Source organism: Oncorhynchus mykiss, chromosome 11 (assembly GCF_057628025.1).
Source record: "Oncorhynchus mykiss isolate SJ-2025 chromosome 11, ASM5762802v1, whole genome shotgun sequence".
NCBI classification, from domain to species: domain Eukaryota; kingdom Metazoa; phylum Chordata; class Actinopteri; order Salmoniformes; family Salmonidae; genus Oncorhynchus; species Oncorhynchus mykiss.
The window spans coordinates 5,150,001-5,160,000 of NC_143032.1; positions in this window are offsets into that span (position 1 = coordinate 5,150,001).

The window sequence follows — 10,000 nt, forward strand, 5'->3', positions numbered from 1 at the left end:
TTAGCTACCAAGTTACAGAGTTTTATATAGACTGCTATAAGAAGGGTTAGCTACCAAGTTACAGAGTTTTATATAGACTGCTATAAGAAGGGTTAGCTACCAAGTTACAGAGTTTTATATAGACTGCTATAAGAAGGGTTAGCTACCAAGTTACAGAGTTTTATATAGTCTGCTATAAGAAGGGTTAGCTACCAAGTTACAGAGTTTAATATAGACTGCTATAAGAAGGGTCAGCTACCAAGTTACAGAGTTTAATATAGACTGCTATAAGAAGGGTTAGCTACCAAGTTACAGAGTTTTATATAGACTGCTATAAGAAGGGTTAGCTACCAAGTTACAGAGTTTTATATAGACTGCTATAAGAAGGGTTAGCTACCAAGTTACCTAGTTTAATATAGACTGCTATAAGAAGGGTTAGCTACCAAGTTACAGAGTTTTATATAGACTGCTATAAGAAGGGTTAGCTACCAAATTACCTAGTTTAATATAGACTGCTATAAGAAGGGTTAGCTACCAAGTTACAGAGTTTTATATAGACTGCTATAAGAAGGGTTAGCTACCAAGTTACAGAGTTTTATATAGACTGCTATAAGAAGGGTTAGCTACCAAATTACCTAGTTTAATATAGACTGCTATAAGAAGGGTTAGCTACCAAGTTACCTAGTTTAATATAGACTGCTATAAGAAGGGTTAGCTACAAAGTTACAGAGTTTTATATAGACTGCTATAAGAAGGGTTAGCTACCAAGTTACAGAGTTTTATATAGACTGCTATAAGAAGGGTTAGCTACCAAATTACCTAGTTTAATATAGACTGCTATAAGAAGGGTTAGCTACCAAGTTACCTAGTTTAATATAGACTGCTATAAGAAGGGTTAGCTACCAAGTTACAGAGTTTTATATAGACTGCTATAAGAAGGGTTAGCTACCAAGTTACAGAGTTTTATAACGACTTCTATAAGAAGGGTTAGCTACCAAGTTACAGAGTTTTATATAGACTGCTATAAGAAGGGTTAGCTACCAAGTTACCTAGTTTAATATAGACTGCTATAAGAAGGGTTAGCTACCAAGTTACCTAGTTTAATATAGACTGCTATAAGAAGGGTTAGCTACCAAGTTACAGAGTTTTATATAGACTGCTATAAGAAGGGTTAGCTACCAAGTTACAGAGTTTTATATAGACTGCTATAAGAAGGGTTAGCTACCAAGTTACAGAGTTTTATATAGACTGCTATAAGAAGGGTTAGCTACCAAGTTACCTAGTTTAATATAGACTGCTATAAGAAGGGTTAGCTACCAAGTTACAGAGTTTTATATAGACTGCTATAAGAAGGGTTAGCTACCAAGTTACAGAGTTTTATATAGACTGCTATAAGAAGGGTTAGCTACCAAGTTACAGAGTTTTATATAGACTGCTATAAGAAGGGTTAGCTACCAAGTTACCTAGTTTAATATAGACTGCTATAAGAAGGGTTAGCTACCAAGTTACAGAGTTTTATATAGACTGCTATAAGAAGGGTTAGCTACCAAATTACCTAGTTTAATATAGACTGCTATCAGAAGGGTTAGCTACCAAGTTACAGAGTTTTATATAGACTGCTATAAGAAGGGTTAGCTACCAAGTTACAGAGTTTTATATAGACTGCTATAAGAAGGGTTAGCTACCAAGTTACCTAGTTTAATATAGACTGCTATAAGAAGGGTTAGCTACCAAGTTACAGAGTTTTATATAGACTGCTATAAGAAGGGTTAGCTACGAAGTTACAGAGTTTAATATAGACTGCTATAAGAAGGGTTAGCTACCAAGTTACAGAGTTTAATATAGACTGCTATAAGAAGGGTTAGCTACCAAGTTACAGAGTTTTATATAGACTGCTATAAGAAGGGTTAGCTACCAAGTTACAGAGTTTTATATAGACTGCTATAAGAAGGGTTAGCTACCAAGTTACAGAGTTTTATATAGACTGCTATAAGAAGGGTTAGCTACCAAGTTACCTAGTTTAATATAGACTGCTATAAGAAGGGTTAGCTACCAAGTTACAGAGTTTTATATAGACTGCTATAAGAAGGGTTAGCTACCAAGTTACAGAGTTTTATATAGACTGCTATAAGAAGGGTTAGCTACCAATTTACAGAGTTTTATATAGACTGCTATAAGAAGGGTTAGCTACCAAGTTACCTAGTTTAATATAGACTGCTATAAGAAGGGTTAGCTACCAAGTTACAGAGTTTTATATAGACTGCTATAAGAAGGGTTAGCTACCAAATTACCTAGTTTAATATAGACTGCTATCAGAAGGGTTAGCTACCAAGTTACAGAGTTTTATATAGACTGCTATAAGAAGGGTTAGCTACCAAGTTACAGAGTTTTATATAGACTGCTATAAGAAGGGTTAGCTACCAAGTTACCTAGTTTAATATAGACTGCTATAAGAAGGGTTAGCTACCAAGTTACAGAGTTTTATATAGACTGCTATAAGAAGGGTTAGCTACGAAGTTACAGAGTTTAATATAGACTGCTATAAGAAGGGTTAGCTACCAAGTTACAGAGTTTAATATAGACTGCTATAAGAAGGGTTAGCTACCAAGTTACAGAGTTTTATATAGACTGCTATAAGAAGGGTTAGCTACCAAGTTACAGAGTTTTATATAGACTGCTATAAGAAGGGTTAGCTACCAAGTTACAGAGTTTTATATAGACTGCTATAAGAAGGGTTAGCTACCAAGTTACAGAGTTTTATATAGACTGCTATAAGAAGGGTTAGCTACCAAGTTACAGAGTTTTATATAGACTGCTATAAGAAGGGTTAGCTACCAAGTTACAGAGTTTTATATAGACTGCTATAAGAAGGGTTAGCTACCAAGTTACAGAGTTTTATATAGACTGCTATAAGAAGGGTTAGCTACCAAGTTACAGAGTTTTATATAGACTGCTATAAGAAGGGTTAGCTACCAAGTTACAGAGTTTTATATAGACTGCTATAAGAAGGGTTAGCTACCAAGTTACAGAGTTTTATATAGACTGCTGTAAGAAGGGTTAGCTACCAAATTACCTAGTTTAATATAGACTGCTATAAGAAGGGTTAGCTACCAAGTTACCTAGTTTAATATAGACTGCTATAAGAAGGGTTAGCTACCAAGTTACATAGTTTTATATAGACTGCTATAAGAAGGGTTAGCTACCAAGTTACAGAGTTTTATATAGACTGCTATAAGAAGGGTTAGCTACCAAATTACCTAGTTTAATATAGACTGCTATAAGAAGGGTTAGCTACCAAGTTACCTAGTTTAATATAGACTGCTATAAGAAGGGTTAGCTACCAAGTTACAGAGTTTTATATAGACTGCTATAAGAAGGGTTAGCTACCAAGTTACAGAGTTTTATATAGACTGCTATAAGAAGGGTTAGCTACCAAGTTACAGAGTTTTATATAGACTGCTATAAGGAGGGTTAGCTACCAAGTTACCTAGTTTAATATAGACTGCTATAAGAAGGGTTAGCTACCAAGTTACCTAGTTTAATATAGACTGCTTTAAGAAGGGTTAGCTACCAAGTTACAGAGTTTTATATAGACTGCTATAAGAAGGGTTAGCTACCAAGTTACAGAGTTTTATATAGACTGCTATAAGAAGGGTTAGCTACCAAGTTACCTAGTTTAATATAGACTGCTATAAGAAGGGTTAGCTACCAAGTTACAGAGTTTTATATAGACTGCTATAAGAAGGGTTAGCTACGAAGTTACAGAGTTTAATATAGACTGCTATAAGAAGGGTTAGCTACCAAGTTACAGAGTTTAATATAGACTGCTATAAGAAGGGTTAGCTACCAAGTTACAGAGTTTTATATAGACTGCTATAAGAAGGGTTAGCTACCAAGTTACAGAGTTTTATATAGACTGCTATAAGAAGGGTTAGCTACCAAGTTACAGAGTTTTATATAGACTGCTATAAGAAGGGTTAGTACCAAGTTACAGAGTTTTATATAGACTGCTGTAAGAAGGGTTAGCTACCAAGTTACAGTTTTATATAGACTGCTATAAGAAGGGTTAGCTACCAAGTTACCTAGTTTAATATAGACTGCTATAAGAAGGGTTAGCTACCAAGTTACAGAGTTTTATATAGACTGCTATAAGAAGGGTTAGCTACCAAGTTACAGAGTTTTATATAGACTGCTATAAGAAGGGTTAGCTACCAAGTTACAGAGTTTTATATAGACTGCTATAAGAAGTCACCTCCTGACCAGGTTCCTGGGTGTTGGGTTAAGGTCACCTCTTGACCAGGTTCCTGGGTGATGGGTTAAGGTCACCTCCTGACCAGGTTCCTGGGTGATGGGTGATGGGTTAAGGTCACCTCCTGACCAGGTTCCTGGGTGTTGGGTGATGGGTTAAGGTCACCTCTTGACCAGGTTGCTGGGTGATGGGATAAGGTCACATCCTGACCAGGTTCCTGGGTGTTGGGTGATGGGTTAAGGTCACCTCTTGACCAGGTTCCTGGGTTTTGGGTGATGGGTTAAGGTCACCTCCTGACCAGGTTCCTGGGTGTTGGGTTAAGGTCACCTCCTGACCAGGTTCCTGGGTGATGGGTTAAGGTCACCTCCTAACCATGTTCCTGGGTGATGGGTTAAGGTCACCTCCTGACCAGGTTCCTGGGTGATGGGTTAAGGTCACCTCTTGACAGGTTCCTGGGTGATGGGTTAAGGTCACCTCCTGACCAGGTTCCTGGGTGATGCGTGGAAGGTAAACGCTCAGAGATTTTCACCAGATTTCAACAGGCCAAAGGTGTCTTTAGAACAGTTACAGAGTTTAATGGCTGTGATTAAGGGCACAAGGTCTCTGATATTTATTAATAATCCAAAGGGGGTAGGCAAGAGAATGGTCGTGGACAGGCCAAAGGTCAAGACCAGATCAGAGTCCAGGAGGTACAGAGTGGCAGACAGGCTCGTGGTCAAGGCAGGCAGAAAGGTCAGGCAGGTGCGTACAGAGTCCAGAACACATGCAAGGGTCAAAACCGGGAGGACTAGAAAAAGGAGAATGCGAAAGGCATGAGCACGGGAAAAACACGCCGGTTGACTTGGAACATACAGAAGAACTGGGACAGACAGACAAAAAATGTCAAATTTGCTTACGCACAGCTGGCACTCATCATTACGCACACCTGGTACTCATCATTACGCACACCTGACACTCATCATTACGCACACCTGGCACTCATCATTAGGCGCACCTGTTAATAATTATGATTCACACCTGGGCTTCATTAGCTTCATAATTTTCTCCCCGTTATATGTCACTCTCTTATGTCCACTCACCAGTTGGTAGTATTCTTGTGTACCGGCGTGTAGACACGTGGAGTTGTCTCATTCCTGGTTTTGTTGTTTTATTAAACCTGCTTCCCGACTTACAGCCCCTATTATTGCAAGAGGAAAACCTGGTTCAGTCTGCTTTCCAACAGACACTGGGAGACTAATTCACCTTTAAGCAGGACAATAACCTAAAACACAAGGCCAAATATACACTGGAGATGCTTACCAAGACGACGTTGAATGTTCCTGAGTGGCCGAGTTACAGTTTTGACTTAAATCGGCTTGAAAATCTATGCAAAAACTTGAAAATGGCTGTCTAGCAATGATCAACAAACAACTTGACAGAGCTAGAAGACTATTGTACAATCCTGGTGTGCAAAGCTCTTAGAGACATATCCAGAAAGAGAGCCTACAGTAGCACCTAGATCTTCTGCACATATTCTGTCAGACCTGGGCCCTGACAGTAAGTGTGTAAAGTACATAAGTCAAAATACTTTAAAGTATATCTTAAATATATTTAAAGTATATCTACTTAATGAGTTGTTTTGGGGTAGGATAATGAAAACCAGGTGTGCAAAGAACAAGACAAAACAAATGGATACATGAAAAATGGAGCGGAGATGGCTAGAAAGCCGGTGACGTCGAACGCCGAACGCCGAACGCCGAACGAACAAGGAGAGGAGCTGACTTCGGCGGAAGTCGTGACAGTCCCGTAAGCAATCTGATCCTGGGGCTCTGTTCACAAACACAAACCGACCCCACAGAGCACCAGGACAGCAACACAATTAGACCCAACCACATCAAGAGAAAACCAAAAGATAATTAGTTGACACATCAGAAAGAATTAACAAAAGAAAACTGAGCAAAGTAGAATGCTTTTGTCCCTAAACAGAGAGTACACAGTGGCAGAATGCCTGACCACTGTGACTGACACAAAATTAAGGAAAGCTTTGACTATGTACAGACTCAGTGAGCATAGCCTTGCTATTGAGAGAGGCAGCCGTAGGCAGACCTTGCTCTCAAGAGAAGACAGGCTATATGACCAAATTATGTGGAAACTGAGATGCACTTCCTAACCTCCTGCCAAATGTATGACCATATTAGAGAGACATATTTCCCTCAGATTACACAGACCTACAAAGAATTTGAAAAAAATCCAGTTTTGGTAAACTCTATATCTATTGGGTGAAATACCACAGTGTGCCATCACAGCAGCAAGATTTGTGACCTGTTTTTACAAGGGCCATCAGTGAAGAACAAAACCATAGTACCCAAAATGATGTTTATATTGATTTTCCCTTTTGTACTATTCGCTCATCGTTACGACACATAGCCTTAATAAACTCAGCGAAAAAATAAACGTCTCTTTTTCAGGACCCTGTCTTGCAAAGACAATTTGTAAAAATCCAAATAACTTTACAGATCTTCATTGTAAAGGGTTTAAACACTGTTTTCCATGCTTGTTCCAATGAACCATAAAAAATGTATGAACATTCACCTGTGGAACTGTCGTTAAGACACTAACAGCTTACAGACGGTAGGCAATTGAGGTTTCAGTTATGAAAACCTAGGACATTAAAGAGGCCTTTCTACTGACTCTGAAAAACACCATAAGAAAGATGCCCAGGGACCCTGCACATCTGCGTGAACGTGCCTTAGGCATACTGCAAGGAGGCATGAGGACCGCAGATCTGGCCAGAGCAATAAATTGCAATGTTCGTACTGTGAGACGCCTAAGACAGCGCTACAGGGAGACAGGGCCGACAGCTGATCGTCCACGCTGTGGCAGACCACATGTAAAAACACCTGCACAGGATCGGTACATCCGAACATCACACCTGCAGGACAGGTACTAGATGGCAACAACAACTCCCAGAGTTACACCAGGAACGCACAATCCCTCCATCAGTGCTCAAACTGTCCGCAACAGGCTGAGAGAGGTTGGACTGAGGGTTTGTACTGGCAGGACTGGCAAAAGGTGCTCTTCACTGACGAGTCACGGTTTTGTCTCACCAGGGGTGATGGTCGGATTCACGTTTATCGTCGAGGGAATGAGCTTTACACCGAGGCCTGTACTCTGGAGCAGGATCGATTTGAAGGTGGAGGGTCCGTCATGGTCTGGGGTGGTGTGTCACAGCATCATTGGACTGAGCTTGTTGTCATTGCAGGCAATCTCAACACTGTGCATTACAGGGAAGACACCCTCCTCCCTCATGCGGTACCCATTCCTGCAGGCTCATCCTGACATGACCCTCCAGTATGAAAATGCCACCAGCCATACTACTCATTATGTGTGGGATTTCCTGCAAGACAGGAATGTCAGTGTTCTTCCATGGCCAGCAAAGAGCGTGGATCTCAATCCCATTGAGCACATCTGGGACCTGTTGGATCGGAGGGTGAGGGCTTGGGCCATTCCCCCCAGAAATGTCTGGGAACTTGCAGGTGCCATGGTGGAAGAGTGGGGTAACATCTCACAGCAAGAACTGGCAAATATGGTGCAGTCTATGAGGAAGAGATGCACTGCAGTACTTAATGCAGCTGGTGGCCACACCAGATACTGACTGTTACTTTAGATTTTTACCCCCCTTTGTTCAGGGACACAATATTCCATTTCTGTTGGTCACATGTCTGTGGAACTTGTTCAGTTTATGTCTCAGTTGTTGAATCTTGTCATGTTCATTCAAATATTTACACATGTTAAGTTTGCTGAAAATAAACGCAGTTGACAGTGAGAGGACGTTTCTTTTTTGGCTGAGTTCATGACATTTGAAATTACTCTATTCTTTTGAAACTTTTGTAAGTGTGATGTTTACTGTTAGTTTTTGATGATCTATTTCACTTTCTTTGGCAATGTTATGTTTTACATGCCAATAAAGAACTCTATATGAAATTGAACTGGAGAGAGAGAGAGAGAGAGAGAGAGAGAGAGAGAGAGAGAGAGAGAGAGCGAGAGAGAGAGAGAGAGAGAGAGAGAGAGAGAGAGAGAGAGAGAGAGAGAGAGAGCGAGGCAGAGAGAGAGAGAAAGAGGCAGAGAGAGAGGGAGAGAGAGAGAGAGAGAGAGAGAGAGAGATGTCTGGCCTCTCACTCCAGTCTACCTTGCTCGTAGCCAACGCAGGAAATTAAGAAATAGGATCACATCAAAATATGCAATCCCCTATCATCCCCAGCAAACCTTTTCAAAAGTATACAGGCAAACCAGCATAGGATTTAGGAGATCAATCTTCGCCAAATGAAACATATAAACGGATGTTTTAATGATATGAAAAAGAAAAAAGAACATAGGATGAGGTGCAATAATGTCAGTCTTTTAATTCACACACAACAGACAGAATTAGGACCAATCATTTATTATAATGAATTTGTCAGACATTTTTTTTTTATGTATACAGTGCATTGGGAAAGAACGGGAAATTATTCTGAAAACATTTCCACATTTTGTTACATTTACAGACCAGCGAGACCAGGAGGGCAAATGACAAACAAACAATACTGTTTGGTGGCCTACCGATCATTTTTTTGAGTTTGTTCTACATGGGGAGAAGCTAGGCACCGAATCCCCTTGCCTGCGTGTGATGTTGAGGCCATTTGAGCGATTTATCCCTCACACCAAGGACAGTATGTTGGCTACAAATAAGTTGATGACTCGAGAAGATGTGAAGAGGTCCATAACAACAATCTCCCCTTTTATAAAAAAGGTATTGGGAACACCTCACTGCACCCTCATCACATGCAAGTATTCCCTTTGTAGAACTGCAGTGTTTATTAGTAGTAGTAGTATATTTTTCCCCTACTGTATATATGTGATACATTGCCATAACTGTCCCTGCATACTACTGTGTAAACACACCTGTGTCTCCAGATCAAATAAACTGTGTTTTAATAAAAAATAAAACATAAAAAATAATTCCAAAATTGATTCAATATTTGTTTCCCCCCACAATATCCCGTAATGACAAAACAAAAACAGGTTTTTAGACATTTTAGCAAAAAAAAATGAAATGTCTACATCTACATACAGTACCAGTTGCAGAACACTACTCATTCAAGGTTTTTCATTTATTTTTACTGTTTTCTACATTATAGAATAATAGTGAAGAAATCAAAACTATGAAATAACACATATGGAATCATGTAGTAACCAAAAAAGTGTTAAGCAAATGAAAATATATTTTATATTTTATATACTTCAAAGTAAACACCCTTTGCCTTGATGTCAGCTTTGCACTCTCTTGACATTCTTGGCATTCTCTCAACCAGCTTCACCTGGTTTTGAAGGAGTTCCCACTTATGCTGAGCACTTGTTGGCTGCTTTTCCTTCACTCTACGGTTCAATTCATCCCAAACCATCTCAATTTGGTTGCGGTACAACACAGGGGATTGTGGAGACCAGGTCATCTGATGCAACACTCCATCCCTCTGCTTCTTGGTCAAATAGCCCTTACACAGCCAGGAGGTGTGTTGGCTCATTGTCCTGTTGAAAAACAAATGATAGTCCCACTAAGCACAAGCCAGATGGGATGACGTATCACTGCAGAGTGCTGTGGTAGCCATGCTGATTAAGTATGCCTTGAATTCTAAATAAATCACTGACAGTGTCACCACTAAAGCACCCCCACACCATAACACCTCCTCCTCCATGTTTCACGTGGGAACCACACATGTGGAGATCATCCATTCACCTACTCTGCGTCTCACAAAG